Below are 20670 nucleotides of genomic sequence, written 5' to 3'. Positions count from 1 at the left end.
TCAGTCCCATTATCCCCATATGTCATGTGCACCGATTTTTGACTTAAAAGATAGGGTCACTGTGTTTCTCGGGTGAATGCTCAGACAGACTATGGTTATTTACATTCTAGGGTACTAATAAATGAACATGGAAACTTCTAGAAGGAAGAAATCCCACTGAGGTAGGGAGAAAGAATGATCATCATGTTTTGCTGTGTGGCAGGGTCGGGGGGTGAAGGAGCAACTATCTGGTCTATTTCTTATATGAGGCAGTTGAGAAACTCTAAAGTCTTCAGAGAAGTAAAATGATATGACAGCAAGGATGTTTGAGAAATATTGTGTCTGAGGGAGGAAAAACAGACTAAGTCAATTTTGCAGAGATCCATGTTGATTGTGAAGATGGCCAAGATGAATGGGCTGGTTGTGCCGCAGTCTGTTCGTTTGGCTCAGATTGGCACTGCCAAGAGTAACTTGGGTATAATTTTACTCTGTGCTAATTAGAGTTGGTCAAATGATCCTCTGATGAATTTCCTCCCCTAGACAGAATTTGAGAGAACATACAACAACAAAGTAATTATCAGGGGTGCCAATTATCCATAGGGGCACCTACGCTGGATCCAGGCATGTAGAACCATCATCTTAACTTCTTAGAAATTTTCCTCCCCAACGAATGCAACCCCATTAAAAGTCCTCTTTTAGTGGGCACACAACCAATAGTGCATATGCTGATAGCATTTTCACATACAAATCTGATAGTTAGGCGTGCCATTACCCAATTTACACATGCAAATGCAGTGATTGTGTGTGCTGAGTGCTCGGGAAAACCTGGCACACACCCAAAGTGTGGCCAACCCACCAAATTCCTCTTCCACAGCAACTCATGGTCTTGTTTTAGCTCTGCCTCTATCATACAAAGTCCTGTGGGATTCTGGACAGAAGCACGTGTGCTTTGTGGACTTCCCTGAATAACTGGAACTTTTTACCTCTATTTGATTTGCATGTGTTTTAAGTTCTCCTGTTCTTCAATTAATTGATAAGACTTTCCTTTGTAATAATTCACCATTTCATTTCTCTGCTTTAAAAAAAAATCAACTCTAATTAGAAAGTACAAATTCTCTCATTATGACTTATTCTCATCTAGAACTTAAAATGAGAATGATTATGAATTGGTGTAATAACTGATTTGTGTTTTTTAAAGAATGGAGATTACTATTTACAGCTATGTGCACATGAGTTTACCCCAAGATGTATTTGATTATTCTAATTTACTGAGCTGCTGCAGCAGTAGCCATTAATTGTTTCCTGTTTCTTTGTTAATATATTTCAAATATTCTGGGGCCACTTGACTACTCAGGCAGTATAATGCAGGCAAGGTAATTTAAGAAATATAAATAAGGTTGAGTATATGTACTTTGCCAGTATTTTTGAGAAAGACAAAGTCTAAATAAGAGTCTGACATTGATCATGAAAAGATTTTTAGAATAGCTGATGTTAGCAGAAAAATCACAATGGAGGAAATTTTACTGAAAGTAGAGAAAGGAGGGATATTTTGAGAGAAAAAAATTGTAATTGGAAATTATTAATATAATTCTTATTCATTCAGAAAATATTTATTGTGTGTTTACTTAATGTTCCATATACTGTCTTCAGGTATCCTTTTATCTCCTTGCTCTTGTCTCAATTCTGAACATTCTATTTCATCTCTGTCTACCCCTTAGCTGATGGGATTCTCCAGAAGTCCAGATTTCATCAACCTACTCACTTTGCCATCGCTTCATCAGAAGCCCCAGCTTCATTTCTGTCTTCCCTCTCTCTTTCTCCAGATTAGACTTCCATTCCAAAGTTCAAATCTGTATTTCCAGAAGTCTTTTGATGTTCCCAGCTGAAGCCTCTACATGTACAGCAATCCAAATGGGTCCAGACTGGGATGTATCATCTTCCTCTGAATCTTCATCTCCTTCAGAATTTCTGAACACTCCTCCCTCCATCCCTCGTGCTAGAGTCATTTTCAAGTCCTTTCTGTACCTTCAATCTGTGTATCCTGTTAATTTCTGAGTCCAGTAACATGACTGCCATTCAAAAATGTTTCATTGTGAATCTGTCCACTCAGTTCTCTTCCCACTGCCTGCCTAAGCTCAAGCTACTATGATTTCTCTCCTGGACACTTGCAATAGCTTTGCAATCAACATCTGTCTCTTCCCTAGGCTATCCTATTTCCTCACTTTTTCACCGGGGTATCTTCTAAAAGTGTGTTCTGATTCTATATCTGCCTTACTTAAGTGTCTTTAATGGCTCCCTGCTGTATACATGCTACAGTCCAAACTCCACTGTTTTCTGTTCCAGGCCCAGTTTGCTTGACTATTTGGATTCACTGAAAAACCCATCAACTTTCATACTACAATATCATTGCTCATGTCATTCCCTTCTATTGATATGATCCTCCCTCTTCAGTAGTGCTATCCTTCATTCTGTTGCTTTTTCTCTTGGTTTTTCAAAGTCCACCGCAAATCTTTTAAGAAACTGTCATAGGATCCTCTCCAGCAACAGAATAAACTGTGATTTCTTCTCTCTAATGATACTGCTTTTTAATGTATCAATTACCTGCCGGTCTGTATAATAAACGTTAACCCAATTGCCCTTCATTAGGTCCTACCTCCCCACACTGCCACCTTGAGGATCAAGTAGCCAACACATGAATTTGGGGGTAACACATTCAAACCATAGCAGCATCTGAAATGGAAGAAGTCTTGTGAGACTGAGTCCCTAACCTGTGGAATCTGACACTATCTCCAGGCAGGTAGTATCAGAATTGAGTTTAATTGTAGGATGCTTAGCTGGTGTCCAAGAATTGCTTGGTGTGGAAAAAAACCCACACATTTGGCCCTAGTTGTGTTCTGTGTTGAGTGTTGAACATGAAGTAGGAAAAATCGGTTAGTTGATTTTTCTGATTATACAAGTGGATCATATACTTCTTTAATTAGGAACTGTATGTTATTGATCTACTGTCAGTGCTTTCCAGCCAAAGATCATCAAGAACATATTTGTAGGTAAAGTCAGGATTTTTGCAAGAAAGAATACACATCATGGGGGAACTCGGGGCATGTTAGCATGCTAGAAAGAACTAATTGTATAGAGTATTTTAGGCTAGTTTTTAATATCTGAAAGTGTCAAACAATTAGAATGAATACACAGGGTAAATTAGGGTGTAGCAAGCAGGTATAAGTTAGGATTAATTTTCATTTCTGATGTGGTACCTTTTGCTGATAGAATTGTAGTGTCTTCAACCAGACGCTTTAGTTGACATGGGATCTAGTTCCAATTTTTATAATACTTAAAGTTTGGGATTAAATGATGTAAAGGAAACTGAACTACCAGAAGGTATCTATAATAGGGAATCTATTTTCTAAAGTGTTAAATAATTAATTAATAGTTACTAAATTTTGTTATCAATAAGCCAAATTCAGAGCAGTATCTACCAATTTAGAAAAGCATGCCAGAGAGTTTTAGCTTTGATCTAAGTAAGTGGCAAAAGGTTGTAGGAATTTAAAAGTAACAGGATGAATATAAAGAAGATACTAATCGATAAATTTTTAATTAATTAAGAGAGGATATTAAAGTGTAATAATGGAAAATATTAGTGGTAGAGCAGAGGAAAAGAAAAAGGGTGCTGCAGAAGCAGAAAATCAACCCTGTTCCATGGCCATACACGGAAGCTGTCTACTCTTGCACTCAGCTTATTCCAAAGTTTTAGATGGGAGCTGTCTGCTTATGTAGTTGTCACTTATAAGGAATTCCTAAAAATACTCATCTTTAAGGTCCCTTGGGATGCCCAATGGTCAAGAGGATGTGTCCTTAAGTTGGCAATAGTTGCTAACAATTCCTGGTAATTTCTTTTGCATCAAAACTCAAAAGAAGTGTTGCTCTGGTGCCTTTTTCAGAAAATCAAATCTTTAGGTTTCAGGTTGTGAAGAAATGGCTTAGGTGGATGTTTTAGAAATAGAGCTCATACCTATTGGTGACAAAGCCTGAGATCCCATGTGAATCCATGACATTGGCTTGAAATAGGGTAAAATAAAAAGAGAAAGTACAGTTGACCCCTGAACAATGCAAGGGGTTAGGGGTGCTATCCCACTGTGCAGTAAAAAATCTGTGTACAACATTTGACTCCCCAAAATATAAGTAGTGATAGCCTATGGTTGACCAAAAGCCTTACTGATAATGTAAAGTCACTTAACACATATTTTGTATATGTATTATATACTGTATTGTTACAATAAAGTAAGCTAGAGAAAAGAAAATGTTATTAAGAAAATGACAAGGAAGAGAAAATATATTTACTATTCATTAAGTGAAAGTGGATCATCATAAGGGTCTTCCTCTTGGTTGTCTTCACATCATACTCAGAAGCAGAAGGTCTCAGGGGTGACAAAGATGGAAAAGATGGAAGAGGTGGAAGGGGAGGCAGGAGAGGCAGGCACACCAGATGTAACTTCATAGAGGTGCCTCTCATAATTCAGTCTGATTTCTGCTTTTTCATTTCTCTAAAAATATTTCTATATGGTGCCAATCCTCCTTCTACCATTTGTTTTAGTTTCAGTGCCTGTATTATAGAATGCTCCATGTATTAAAAAAAAAAGTCAAAACCAGTCTTGAAATCAGAACCTTTCTGCCATATTGTCTAATATCAACTTGTTTTCTGGCACTGCTTCTTCTGTCTTCTTACTCATCATCTGTCACTGGTTTGGAAGCACTCATCTCCATCAGGTTGTCTTCTGTTAATTCTTTGTCTATCAGCTCTTAAATTTCTCCAAGATCCATATCTTGAAATTCTTCACTTGTCCACCTTTTGCCATATGCACAATCTCTTTTGTGGTTTTCTTGACTGGCTCTGTTGTAAATCCTGTGAAATTATGCACAACATCTGGACACAGCAGGAATTTATTGTTTCAGGCTTTGTGGCTTTTTCTATAACAATGAGAGATCTTCAATAGTATGATCCTTCCAGACTCTCATGATATTCTCTCTCTCATGGTTTTCTTCCATAGTGTTGGCAATCTTTCCCATAGAGTACTGTGTTTAATGAGCCTTAAAGCTTCTTATGACCCCTAATCTAGAAGCTGAATTAGAGATGTTGTGTTTGGAAGCAAATAGACTCCTTGGACACCTGTGGTATTAAATTTGTGGTGTTCTGGGTAGCGAGGGATATTGTCCCATATCAAAAGAACTCGAAAAAGTAGTCCCTTGCTGGCAGGAATTACCTGACTTCAGGGACAAAGCATTGATGAACCCAATCCAGAGCTAGTGTTCTTGTTATCCAGGACTTCTTGTTACATAACCAAATGACTGGCATCTGGTGTTTATTCCTTCCTTCCAAGGCTTGGGGGTTAGTAGCTTTATAGACAAAGGCAGTACTGATCATAAACCCACTGCATTTGCACAAAACAGTAGAGTTATCCTATGCCTTCCTGCCTGAAATCTGAGTGCTCACTTCTTACTAACGCCTACTTTTGGCATTTTTTTCTCAGAATAGAGCACTTTCATCTGCATTAAAATCCTATTCATGCAGATATTCTTTCTCTTTAATGATAAAGGCATCTGGAAATTCATCTATTGTCTCTTGGTCAGTAGAAGCTACTTCTCCTTTTACTTTGGCATTTTTAAAATGGAACTTCATTCTAAAATGATCAAACCATCCTTTGCTGGCATTAAATTCTCCAGCTTTCAAAACTTCCTTCTTTTTGCTTTAAGTTGTCATATAATGACTTTGTTTTTTTTTCAAATCATATTGCAGTATATAGGCATGCTGTTCTTTTAGTAATCCTATACCCATGTAAAAGCTACATTTTCAATATGAGATAAAAAGTTATTTCAAAAAACGTACAAAGTTTTTGCTGCACATTTTGCTGGTGTAGCTGCAGTGATGGCTTCATGAATTTCCTTTTCTTTTTTATGATGGTCCTCACTCTGAATTCAACTTTCTTGAAATACTGGGCAACCACAGCTGCAGACCTCTACCTAAGGAACTTATCAAGCAATTCAGCTTTTTCTTGTGATGTCATGGCTTTTGTTATGGCATCATAGGAGCATAGAATCCCTAGTGAAACCTCAAATGGATCGCATGGTGTTATTCAAGGTTATTGCACTAAACATGATGCAAAATACATAAGAACCTGGAGAGGTCATTTTTTACTGCAATCTGCAATTTACTGGAGAGATAAACTGCTCACTTGGAGATGATCAGTATCACATGGAGTTTTGTGGGAATACTTGCAACACTTGAGCTCACCACAAAAACAACAAAAGGTGGCTATAAAGTTATTATAGTAGTACATTATCACTATAGTTAGTTTTATGCAGTTATAATTTAAGACTGCATGTTTACATTTCTCTCAACTGCAAACAGCACCATGCAGGGTCCCTGTTTGTGTGCGTACGTTTTGATTAACTTAAACTTTTTATAACAGACTCATGTATATTTTATGATAGTAAATGATAAAATAGACTAGCATCCACATATATTTTATGCATTCATGACATACCTAGCTTTTTCTTAATTTTTTTCAATATGTCTAGGCTACATGTTTCATCTATGAGTAATTTCAAATTGTCACAAGTCTCCAAAAAAGTTTTCCATGTATTTATTGAAAACAATCTTTGTATAGGTGGACCCATGGGGATCAAACCCATGTTGTTCAAGGGTCAACTATAACAGATATATAGCTATAATTAAAAGCATGAGGTAGCCTGTCATTAATTCAAGGGATAGCTTGTAGGTCCTAACAAAGATTTATCTTTACACCATCAAGGACAATGACAGGACTTTGGGCTTTATAAGTTTAGTATATTTATATAAGTATATCATGTAACAACTTTTAAAATAAAAAATCTGAAAAATATCCATTATCTTGTATATATATTTCTATATTTCAGTAACCATTATACCTAGTTTTATTAACCATTTATATTAATTGTTATCATTAATCAAAGTAATCATTTTTCCTCTCTAGGCACAAAAAAAACCAATGACAGAATGTCATTAAATTATTTAGCTGTTTCTTACATGAGTACTTGAGGAGACAAAAATAAACATATTTAACATCACCCAAAATCATTGCATATTTTGTTAATCTATTGCCATTTAAAAAAATATAAGTAAGTTAAAATTAGGTTCAATTAACCAGTGTTTGTTTCTTATTTAGAAATTGTTTCTTATTTATTATAACAAATAATCCAAAGATTATTTATTAATTAACTCAATCATTTGTGTAAGCCTATAAGGTCCTAAATTTGGTTAAGTATCTGGATATGGTAGAATTCAGTTAAGACATTAAGTAAGATTTGTAGCACTGTAAGAATTTCATAAAGGTAAACTTTTAAAAAGTTATTCATCATTATCATTCCATTTAGTTGAATCCAATTTTATACATATAATTTTTAATTTTAAATAAGTTATGGAAACAGTGGCACCTTAACTAAAAACGAATCTAGGATATTGAGGAAAGATGAATCATGAGAAATTTACTGTACTGACACTATTATTATATAGTAAACTAATTTTTAAAGTCTTTGAATCATTTTAAAGTACATCTTTTATCTTAGAACTAAGCTTTGTCTTGTTATCCTTGTAACTGTAGCAACAAAGACTACTATGTAAATGTACTTTCCAGTGTCAGAGAAACACTGCTTGGTAAGTTATTTTTACTTTTTTGGACTCTTTAGATTATTCTTTAGAATTAAATATTCTTGAGTGGGCACTTAACTGAAAATTATTTTTATCAGTTAATCTTAATGGTTTCTCAAGGGAGGAGAAAAAAAGAGAAAGAGAAAAACAGATGAGAGGGAGTCAGCTACATACAAATGAAATTATTGTGGTAAAAGTAATTACATGACATCATTTTCTATTCCCCCAAAATAAAAAACAAAAAGTCCTGAAACCTAATATGAGATTATAGCAAGATTACATGATAGAAAATTAATATACAAAAGTAATTGTATAGAGAAAAGAGAAAAAAGAAAAGAGAAAAGAGAAAAAAGAGAAAAGAGAGAGAAAAGAGAAGAGAGAAAAGAGAAAAAAAGTTTAGATATACAAAAAATAGTCTGACATAAATACAAAAGAGAGTGGCATTACAGCTGATTTAAACATGCTGTGGGGTTGTGACAATTTTATCAGTGCTTACAATTAAAAAGCTTGCATTTCTTAATCCCCAAAGTAAAAAAAAAACACACACAAAAGCAAAAAACACAGAGGAAGATAGATCTCCTTTGTTAAATGAAGTGATCTCTCGTTTAGACAGGGTAACCTCCTCCTAAAGATTATTTCACTTTTTCTTCTAAACTTAATACTTGTTGTGTGTCAAAAACTCCTCAAAGTGGCCACCGAAATTTCAAATTGTCCCTGGTAGCATTGTGCTTTTTAGAGAAATAAGCATACCAATTAGCATTATTATGGGAAAATGTGGAGGAGGCAGGTGTCTGATCTGGAAGAGGCAGGATTTTAGATTGAGAAGAACCCATCAGAAAGCAAATCAGTACCAAGGTTAAAGCTGTAATTGCTAGAGAAGAAGTAGTTACATATTTTATCCATGATAAGGGGAGGTAGATCATTTTGGGGATTTGATCATTTGGGGGTTTTCGTGTTTTATATGTTCAGACATGCCTATGTGTTCTTGTTTTTGTCTTGATCTATTTATTAGTCATAGAGTAGCTTTATTTGAAATTGGTATCCCGTGAAATTGTTATGTTTAACTGTAGAACACCAAAACCTGTGAATGCCTGTGAATCCCAGGCCAGCTCCTAGCCAAGACCAAAACACAAGTGACGGGGCTCAGCACAGGCTGGGGCGGGAGGCAGGTGAGCTGTTAGAGAAATCAGGTTTATAAACACTCATAATTGGCTTCCCAGGGAAGACAGACACCAAGATGGAAGAGAAAGGATGGTATGCAAATGAAATTATTAATAGATAAACCTAACTTGGGTGACATCTAGAACCCTTCTCACTTTGGCCCGACTCAGAATTTTAGAGTCAAATCTTTTGTCTTAGTCTGTTCAGGCTGCTATAACAAAGTACCATAAACTGGGTGGCTTATAAACAATAGAAATTTATTCCTCACAGTTCTGGATGCTGGGAAGTCCAAGATCGAGGCGCTGGCAGATTGAGTGTCTGGTGAGGGCCTGATTTCTGGTTCATACATGGAACTTTCTCTCTGTGACCTCACATGGTGGAAGGGGTTAGGGGTCTCTTTAAAAGGGCATAAATCCCACTGATGAGGGCTCCACCTTCATCACCTAATCATGTCCCAGAAGCCTCATCTAATACCATCACCTTGGATGCTAGGATTCAGCATATAAATTTTAGGGGAAACAGCCCATAGTATCCTGGTAAAGTCACTTAGCAGAATTTCCCTTTGTGGATTATAAGAACTGTGAAATTGACTGTGCCTCCTATTATAGTTTGAACTTCAGAAAGTTCAGCCAGATATTTTCCTCCTGGTAAGTACCTCCTTTACTAATTCATACTTTGTTCTTCTTCATTTTACCATTTTTTTTTTTGAGACAGAGTCTCACTCTGTTGCCCAGGCTAGCGTGAGTGCCATGGTGTCAGCCTCGCTCACAGCAGCCTCAAACTCCTGGGCTCAGGCAATCCTCCTGCCTCAGCCTCCCGAGTAGCTGGGACTACAGGCATGTGCCACAATGCCCCGCTAATTTTTATATATTTTTAGTTGGCCAATTAATTTCTTTCTATTTTTAGTAGAGACGGGGTCTCACTCTTGCTCAGGCTGGTTTCAAACTCCTAACCTTGAGTGATCCTCCCGCCTTGGCCTCCCAGAGTGCTATGATTACAGGCGTGAGCCACCGCACCTGGCCCTATTTTACCATTTTTTAAAACCATTTTATTGTATGTTTCCCTTCAAATCTTCTACGAAACAAAATACCCTTAAAAATCAACCAACTAATTGATACTTTTGTAAAAATTGCCTCCTCTTCACATATGTAAGGCATTAAATAAGATAATAGATAATATGGGAATCGTGAGCAAAGATGTAACCATTTAAACATGGGATTGGACTCTAATGACTGGAAAACTCTCTTCAAGTCACTGAACTCTAAACCTGGCTCTAGAATTAATATCAATTCTGAAATATCTGGAAAATATTCTTTAGAAAGAAGTTTGAAGAACTCCAGCTGCATACACATGTGTGAAATGCTTTCTGTTGATGTATGCAAAATACTTTGCTTGGCATTTGAGAAGGCACCATTTCAAAAACAGGAGATAGAAATCCCTCAAGAGGTTTTTGAATCCAACTGGGAAAACAGACACACCCACACCGTTACTAAGTTGTATCAGAATTGAGATTTGAAGTTGACTTTCTTTTTGCTAGACTATGCTGCAAATCACATAACTTTGCTTCTCCCAAGCAAGACACAGGTCTTTCTCAATGTTAACGTAATACTTGGTATAGAGTGTGTAGTCATCAAATAGCTGTGGGTTTGATTTGGTGCAGCAGGCATCAATACAACTTGACAGCTCTGTTATGAAATACTAGAGTTATGTTCTTTCTGTTTAAATGTATTTACTAGAAGTTATAGACATTTTCCAAGACAACTTTGGGGCTTTCATCTCTATCTACCTCTGAAAAATACTGAAAGCTAATTAAATAAATTAAGTATTGCCAGCCACACAAGTTCTGTGAAGACACATAGAAAGATTATTTTGTTCATTGAGTTCTAGCCTATAGGGGCAGCAACACACTCATACCTTCTTATCAGTAACCATAAATTGGCAGCCTCAATCCACTATGATTCTCTTGGGCGGGTGCTGTTACACATTCAGTACTGGATGCACGTTTCTTCCATGGAAATGTAACTGAAGAACTAAGTTGCCATATCAGGCGCAGATGTAGAGTTTCCCTTCAGAGATTTTAACTGGTTCGTCTTCATTTTGACAAACACTTCAGAGAAAACTGAGGCTAATAGAAAAGAAGAGAATGAATTGTATATATATATATATTTATTTTAATATCTACAATAGGACTCATACTAGTGATGTAGCTGCTCAGGACTGATAGCACGAGACTGGCAGCATTATATTTCTCTTGTGAGACTGAGACATGGTGTGCCACTGGGGCATACTTGGACAGGCAGAGACAGTGGATCAGGCTCACGAGACCTGAATGGGTTTGATAGATGACTAACTATGGAGGTTCTAATACGGGGCCAAAGAAAACATCTAAAGGATAAAGCAAGCTTGGTCACAATTCGGACAACAAATAACACTGAAGTTTGTAGAAGTGGCAGCAAGGTCACAACAAGGAAGTGTGGCCCACCACTGAGAATCAGTAGGAGGCTGTCACTATGCAGATTCAGCTGTAGAGTAACAGGCCCCATTACTCAGTGAGTGCTCAAGGTAGGGCTTGTGCTCTTCAAACAGGAGAGGTAGTAACAGGAACCAAAGCTGCAAGCCTCACCACTGGGCACCCCTGTGTGGGGAGAGCTGGGACTGAAAAGGTAGTGAGAAGACCACTGGTCAGCACTGGGACACTGTAGCACCTCGATGTGGGGGCTGCTCACTGCCCCACCGTGGGGAGCTGAGGTTATTTGGAGCTGAGGTTATTCAAGTATAGTTCTCAGCACATATCATGATTACCCCTAGCAATGGTGCAGGGTTGCACAGTCTAATGGTGAGGCAGAGGCTTGGAAAATAAAACAAGGACTCACATAATGTAGCGCATGGAGCTAGAATGCTACCCATCTATTTACAAAGGCCTTATAGTCTATGAATTCCACCCACTACTTGAACCCTCCCAACACATAGCACTGCCAGTCTTCATATGTGAACAAAATGAGAAGACAGAATTAAGTAATTATTCTTTAATATCTTCAGAGTTTGAAAATATAATCCTTTGATACATATCTTCTTTAAAACATATATCCTGCTAAGAATGGTGGTTCATGCTTGTAATCCCAGCACTTTGGTTGTATTGCTTGAGGCCAGGAGTTCGAGACCAGACTGAGCAACATAATGAAAACTCATCCCTACAGAAAATAGAAAAATTAGCCAAGTATGGTGGCATATGCCTATAGTCTCAGATTCTTGGGAGGCTGAGGCAGGAGGATAATGTGAGCCCAGAAGTTTGAGGTTTCAGTAAGCTGTGATGACATTACTGTAACCTAACCTGGGTGACAAAGCGAGATCCTGTCTCAAACAAACAAAAACCCTCAAAACAAAAACAGATATATCCTAAAGGAATAGAGGTTAGTTTCTATATTTCGAGGGAATTAATTACATGTCTTTTGTTCTTAAAATATAAAAGACCAAATAGCTGATAGAGAAGATTAACAGCACTATGGAACCAATTGATCTTGAGCATTAAAACCTCATTTTGAAATCCAGCTTCTCTACTCATTTTGTGATATTGAATAAGTTACCCAATATTCAAGTGGATAGTGACCAAGTCATGAAGGTCAACAGAAGTGGTAGAAAAATAAAATATAAGATTTAAATATTTCATGTAACTTTAAAATGTTTAGTATGCCATATTTATAAGCTACAAACCTTTTCTGTTTAATTTACTAAATCTGTGAAATTAAACAAACCAAGTGTCCTATACTTAGTTTATTTCTTAATGCCTTAATTTATCATTAGCAGTGAGCTACAACCTCAAATTCTGAGAGATGCTCTCTTCTTCCCATGAATCCCACCATTTACCCTGCATAGGCCATGATGCAGGATGGAAACAATTCAGATTTTGATGTCAAGTAGATCCAGATTTGAAAACTTGTTCTGCCTCTTCCTAACTATGCAAATCTGGACAAGAAATTGATTTTCTCTACACCTATCTCATAGAGTTGCTATAAAGATTAGAAATGATGCATGTACAATGACTAGCACACATAGTAGATGCTTGGTAAGTGTAATTCTTATTATAAAACAGCATAGAATAGTAGAAGAAAATGAGATTAAGCCCTAGGTTAAATCTTGTCTTTAGCATTCAGTAGTTTAGAAAATGTAAGCTCACAAAACTCAAGATTACTCATCTTAAAAATGGAGATAATAATGGCTACCTTACAGGCTTGTTTCTATTTGTTTGCTTAAATAATGCACCTGACATAATGTGTACCATTTAGTAGTCACTAAATGATCATTATCATTGGTACTATTATTATTATCATTATTATTTTAGAGACAGGGTCTTACTCTGTCGCCCAGTTGCTGGAATGCAGTGACGTGATCAGCAGCCTCCAACTCCTGGGTCAAGCAATCCTCCTGGCTCAGCCATTGGTATTATTATTAAGTTCCCCAGTGGGAGCCCAGGTGGAACATATTTACAATGACTTTCTGTTTAAAAAATGTTTACCCTATTTTACTAGCCTTATTTGACTTTCTTTAGTTTGGTGTCTGCATTTTATCCTTATTCCTACAGTTTAAACAATACAAAATAAAGAGCTGAAAATTATATTAAACAATAATGTTGAATCCAAATCACAGGCATCTATTTGGTAAATTGGGCTAAGTCAATAAGATTCTGATTTCTCCTTATTTGCTTTAGAAAAAAAAGCAGGTTGTGTTTTGGCTTCAGAAAGCGAGATCCTGCAGTTGAGACAGGATGGAGAAAGTCTTTAAAAGCTAAATGAAATAAATAGTCTTGCAAAAGGAAAAAAGAGGAATTTTTCATGAGTCCCTAGAAACCAGCAAAAAAGGGCGTCAGAACTATTGTTTTCAATAATAACCATGATTACTTAGTTAAAATACCCTGTACGAGAAGCTTTCTATGCTTTTGTTGCCTCTACAAGGAAAATTAAAACAGAACACACAGCATTGGGGCCAATTTGTTTCCAAGGAAGTCAATTATTAATACAGTATTTAGTATTTAATGAACTAAGCCTATGTATGTAGAATGCTGCAAAGAAATCTCCGTACCAGCCGAGAACAGGTGTTGATATAAGCTTTGCCCGTATGTTTACCAGCTGATTAGTACCCATTAAAATGGTAATAATCTAATAAAAATTACTTTATATCCAGTGAAAGTAGAAACTCCCCTGTGTGTTGGAAAATGATTTTATTCTCATTGCCACTGCAGAAATAGGACCGAAGTGACAAGCATCCTGACAACCAAGACACCCTGAATATTCTGAATTTCTATACTGTAGACTTTTCTCTATAAGCCTCCATTCCTCCAACAGACTGTCCCAGGCAATCAGGACAGTTCACTTCTTTTCATGGCTTCAAGAGAAGGATAGAGAGTTACTTACTCACCAACATCCTCTTTGGCAACAGGAAAAAATCTGTGCCTTAGTAAACAATGCTGCTTTGTCTGCCAGAGAAGACTAGAGGCCTAGGTGAAGGTGTGGGTGTTCTTAGGAACATCCGGGGCCTCTGCTGTCCCAGACAGCTCCAACTAGTTGCTGGGGAAACTCTCGAGCCTTCCTTGAGCTGTCAGTTCCCCAAATCCCTTATTTTAGGCTGGTCATAGCAAAAGTTGTGATGAATGTGAAGTCATGTCATCCCCGGCTTCACAATTCCTACCGTTTCTCATGAAGCTCTATTGGCTGTTTCAACTGAGCCCAGCAAACTTTACTTTTGCTCTTCTACCAAAAGCTGAGCCCAGGCAATTTTAAGAATTTAGTTAAAATGTAGGGTAAAAGTAGAAAACTAAAGGCTACTTGCATTGTAACCAGAATCAAATCCTCCAAGCTAACCAACTGAAGAACCCCTGGAGGAGATTCAGGCAAGTGGCAGAGTGCATGTGAGGCAGCCTCTGTGCACTCACCTGCCCCGTTTATCCATGAAGTTTCCAAGGCCCAGCCTGCTACACCGTGGAGTGTCTGGCATACTTCTTACTGACTTCTTACCAAAAGTATCTATGGAAACTCCAATAGTTAAAGGAATGAATTTTGGAGGTAGAAATGTAGTTTTTTATTGATGTATTTTAATACATCAATAAGTGATAGAATCCTTATTGAAATTGAGGCCACAGCAAGGAGACATAGGGAGAAAAAAAATCACAGGATTTCTGGAAATGAGGAATTTGGTATCTCAATATTAATGCCAAATTCCATCCTTTATTCATGTGCTCTGCAATATTGAGACTGGGCAATATTTTAATTGCTTTATACTTCTGATTAGCATGAGGCCAGGGTGATTTAGGGACTGTTTTGGTAAATGAAAGATTTCACATGTAAAAAATAAAAAGTCTGCCTCTGAATGGGACAGAATAAGCTTCTTTCCTAAGGAAGACTCGGTCAGGTACCAGGTAGAGGCAGAGAAGGACAAGGTCAGTGGAATTACTCTGTGGAACTGTCCTCTGCTTTTCTGGGTTGCTACAGGAAACATGAAGGGGCCCCCAACAACCACACCAGAACCTCAAGGGCTCAAACTCCTTCCCTCTTGGAAAGCACTTGCTGTGAATTGGCTCCCATATCGTGCATAGACTTGTGATGTGCCACACTCACCATGCTGGAAGAAAAGCATTGTTGTCAGATCTATGAAGGAGACTTTGAACCTTGGTGATGTTTGCTGTGGCTGGTGACATTCAGTGAGAACCTCTTGTCCTAGCTGGTGAACTTGAAAACTGGAGCTTGGATTGGGAACCAAAAAGATATATATCCCAGGACTGTATATTGAACACTTTTGGAAACGCAGGCTTTAGAAAGTGTGGCTAATGACTCTTTTGTATTCATATTTCTTTGTCTTTAGCCCAGAGGAGAGGAAGCTACCACTGAATCAACAGTTCTCAGAATGAACTGGAAGCGCCATCCGGCCTCAGGATGGCAGCTGGGTGGGGGCATATCTGGGGTGAATGGCTACAATGGCAGGAACTGCAATTAGATCCTATCTTTTCAGCACACAACCAATTCAAGTCTATGCTCTTATGTCTGATTTATGACTTACCTGGCAAATTAATGCAATGAGCTCTGTCTATTTTTATTGGTTATCTGCCCAATACATCTGGGTGAAAATACAATTACCACAGAATCCAAATAGTGAGCAAGGAGCCCAAAATCTCATTAAAAATAAAATCTTCTTTCCTTATAAAAATTTGGGAATAGTATTAGGATTTTTTTATATAAAAATTGAGTTTAGGGTAACTAAGCTTGTTCAAGGAACTAAGTTGCACAAGTGCTTTATGGATAACATAGAAAGGAAAAAGGAGAGGACTTTACCAAGTTTCCTAGGTGCGCTGGAGTGATAACTTGTAGTTTCAGGTGAGCTCACCCTAGGCCAGCCTCGGGCCCCAGACATTCCTGAAGAAGGAGAGTTGCACAGGTATGACAGAATAGTCCTCCTGATGTAATCGCAAGGCTTTTGGCCAGTTCTGGGGACAAGTTGGGTAACACAATGGCTATCATTAATACTGAGTATTGTGCCTTCCTTAATTTGAATTCTAGAAGTCATGGAAAAGGGGCTCTGGGTTCTCTAGGATCTAAGGGCAATTATACAACGCAAGACTTTAAGGGACAGCCTCTTCTTTGGCCCTGGGCAGCCAACTGGAGCCGTCAACTGGGATTAGCAGAATATCATGACAGTGAGTCCCTTCTGTTGTAGGGCTATTGTCAAACTCCAAGTGAAACTCGTAAGTCAGCTGTCCCCTCAGCCTGACTCCTTGGGACAGAGCTTTGTAACTCTGTGTAATCTCCATGAGGAGCTCATCAGCCCACAAATCAGTAGTGAGCAATGTGGAATTGTGTGGAGATTTTATCAGGGAAATTAGATATCCAACAGCAAATTATTTAAAAATGCTCATTGGGCATATTTGTTGGCCAAAATTTTGTCTTCCTTGCTGCCCCTCACCATAGTTTTTCTCTCTGTTCTTCCTTACATGGTGTCCAGACTCCTTCTGCTGGGTCCTAGCCTCCCCTGTATATTATGCAGTTACCAAGACCAATCCCAACCCCCCCCCAGAAGGCAATGGCGAGTTATAAACAACAGCAACAAAAGTATTTCTAATATACCAGAATAAAATCCTTAAGGAGAGATGGCCATTTCCATATTCACGATACTATTTACTCCTCTTTCTAACCCTGGGACACATGCACTATTCTCCATTGCTTATAGAGAACTGAAGTCCAGGGATCTTTAAAGTTAGTTTGCAAAAAGAGGTGAGATACAACCCAAATCATATAACTCCAAGTCAAGGATATCTCTGTATCCCATAGGGTGTCAGATACTCTTGGATACTGAAGGAGCTCAGGAAATTTCATCTCAAATTGTAACTCGTTGGTAGAAAGAGTATTTTGAATTAAAGGCACTTATAGATCAACAGACCTTAGAAGGGGCTTTCCCTTTTTCTTCATTAAAAAACCAGACCCTTAGCTGGGCATGGTGACGCATGCCTGTATTCCTAGCTAGCCGGGAGGCTGTGGCAGTAGGATTGCTTGAGCCCAGGAGTTTGAGGTTGCTGTGAGCTAGGCTGACGCCATGGCATTCTAGCCTGGGCAACAGAGTGAGACTGTCTCAAAAAAAACAAACAACCCCCCCCCCCCAAAAAAACAGACCTATCAAAAAGAACAATCAACTTCCCTTCCTTCCCTATTATCTCAATATATTACAGGAAAGAAGATCAAGTATACAACTAGACCTGGCCCAAATCATTTTAAATATATTACCTATCTTTCAGGTTACTTTGATTTTCAAAGAGAATCATTTACAAGTCAATCTGTTTCCCCTTATCCATTCATTCTCCCAATTAACCATATCTATTCATGCTCCCGAATTAACCATTTATTGCCCCTAAACAGAATTACCTATATTCTTCATCTCTCCCCACTCTCTAAAATGAGAGTATATAAATGTCTGGCCCCCACTGGGATACTGGGTAATCACTCTGTGATTCTCTCCCATGTGCACAGTAAATAAATCTCTTTCCCTTATTAATCTGCCTCATTGTGAGTTGATCTTTTAGAGAACCTAATGGGTGAAGGGGAAGTTTCTCCTCACCCCACAGTGCTTAGCATCTAAGAGAGGAAAGAGATTGTTGACCTTTCATTATAATCTTAATCACACAAAAAAGGCAAAATATTTTGACCAGAGTGAGTTCAGAGGCCTTGATTTGATCCATCTATCAGATTTCCTGGAAAAGGCGTGTGTTCTGAGAAAAGAAGTAACCACGCCAAATTAAGAACTCTCAGTTAAGAAAGAAAATGAGAGCCCTCACACAGGGTATTTTTCTGTAATTTTCTTATTTTGTTAGCAGGGGTTCTCTTTGACTGTGAAACACAGGAAGAAGAAAATCTTTTCTTAACAATAACATACACGTGCCATGAAAGAGATGAAGCAGAAGATCAAGCAAGAAACCAGCTATTTTATTGCCCTAAGGCATTAATCATTTTCCTGACACATTATGTTTTTAATTAAAATTGCATGTGAGTTAATTAAAATGTTCACTCAGGCACTTTTCCTCCTCTTCTTGCATGGGTTCCTTGTTACTTTTTTAGCTTTTTAGTACAACTCAGTTTCATTTTTACTCTGCTCCCTTTATCATCTGTAATTTAAGCAAAAAGTCTGTACACTAATTTTTTAAAAAATTTAATTTGATAAGCTTATCCTTAAGTGACCAGGAAAACAAAAGATAGCCAGGGGTGGAATCATTTTGGCTTTTGCATTTTCCCCTAGATATTTAATTAAAAACTTATCAAATTGGCATCAATAGAAAGTGTATTAAAAAGAGTTCTGTGATTTTTCTTGCAATGGACATGTTTATCCATCTACAATCCTTTGTTCTGGAAAGGATCATTGCTATGGCAGCAATGGTTATATGATCTCACCTCTCCCTGACTACAGTTGACTGATGAGCCTTTGGTAGACATCTGTCTAGTTCAACTCATCAATTGACAGGCCAGTATTCCAAGAGAGATATTCCTCCTTGAAAATTTTGATACAGAGATGCAGAGATCTTGGTTACTGGTGAGGTCTGTATTGGATCTGTGAGGACAAATAAGGTGGAACTGTACCTGTGTTCGCTGATTTGCAAACAGAGGAAGCGTACTGAAAGGAAGACTAGGCAGGAAGATGCAGAAATGATAACAGTCACGTAGCCCATGAAGAAGACAGAGAGAACCTTCCCATCTCACTTCCCCTGAGGCCTGGCTAAGTCCTTGTTGTACCCATAAGATGGCCTATTTTTTTGTTTGTTTCTTTCTTTTACAACAAATTTCTCTTTTCCAGAGTTAGCTAAAATGAATTTTGGATCCTTGTAAACAATGAGCTCTGACTAAAATATTCATGCTTCAAAAATTCACATATCCCTAAGCAGCCCTGATAGACATAATATTAGAAAACAAAATTATAAAGTGAGTAGTAAGAAACCAACTATGGCAATTCAAGCATATACAGGCTGAAGTTCCATGGGGAAAGTGAGGTTCAGGAGAGTGAAGAGCATTCTTTTCAACCAAATTAGAACTCCTCTCTGAAGAGTTTGGGGGAAATCTTTTATTCTTTCTTTTTTCATTTCCAGTGATTACATGTACATATAATAATATTTAGTACATATGAGAAATTGATGCCCAAGCAGCTGCCTGGCTGACCCATTTGTTCATTTTTCTCTGTTACCTGGAAAAGGGATACCACACCTTTCTTTCCAGATCAGATTTCTAGAATACCAGATGAATGTGATGCCCACCCATTTGGAATTAGTGCCGTGGATGGACAGCTCTGCCTAGGACCTGAAATCCGTTAATTCCTAAACCCCTGAACCTTCTTCCCAGCTTAAATTTCATGATCTATCATTACAATCTGATCCCAAATCTTTATGGCAAAATCATGGCTTAGGCTTAAATCTCTGCGTAGGTCTTGCCTGGATTTGGACAGCATCTGGGTGGAAAACTTACAACCACATTGACTGGACTTCCTTTATGTTTACAATCATGAACCTTAGGTGCACCCAATGTGTGCTTGGCAGCTATGGTATTTCCCCTGCTTCCTTCATTCTCTCACTCTCCAGGCCTAGAACTCCTTGATGAAATTTACTGAGCTAGTGCTTCCTGTTCCTTTGCTCTCATTCCCTCTTGAATCAATTCTCATCAGGCTTTGGCCCCCACCCACTCCATCAAAACTCTTCTTACCAAGTTTCCAACGGCCTTTAAGTTTCTAAATGCAATGGTCAGTTCTTTTTTTTTTTTTTTTTTTTTTTTTTTTTTATTTTGGTATATTATGGGGGTACAGATTTTAAGGTTTCAGTAAATGCCCATTTCCCCCCCCTCCCCCCAAAAGTCTGAGTCTCCATCATGACCATCCCCCAGATGGTGCATATCTCACTCACTATGTATGTATATACCCGCCCCCCTCCCCCCTCCCACCTGCCCAATACCCTGTTACTGTAGCACCTATGTGTCCACTTAGGTGCTACTCAGTTAATACCAGTTTGCTGGAGAATATATCTGGTGCTTGTTTTTCCATTCTTGGGATACTTCACTTAGTAGTATGGGTTCCAGCTCTAACCAGGAAAATATAAGGTGTGCTATATCACCATTGTTTCTTAGAGCTGAATAGTACTCCATGGTGTACATATACCACATTTTATTAATCCATTCTTTGATTGTTGGGCACTTGGGCTGTTTCCACAGCCTTGCAATTATGAATTGTGCTGCTATAAACATTCGACAATGGTCAGTTCTTAGCCCTCACATTCTTGACTAACCGGCAGAAATTGGCAGAGTTGAGTACATCGTTCTCTGTGATACATTTCTGTCATTTAA

This window comes from Microcebus murinus, chromosome 7 (assembly GCF_040939455.1).
Source record: "Microcebus murinus isolate Inina chromosome 7, M.murinus_Inina_mat1.0, whole genome shotgun sequence".
NCBI classification, from domain to species: domain Eukaryota; kingdom Metazoa; phylum Chordata; class Mammalia; order Primates; family Cheirogaleidae; genus Microcebus; species Microcebus murinus.
This window is presented reverse-complemented; position numbering follows the sequence as displayed.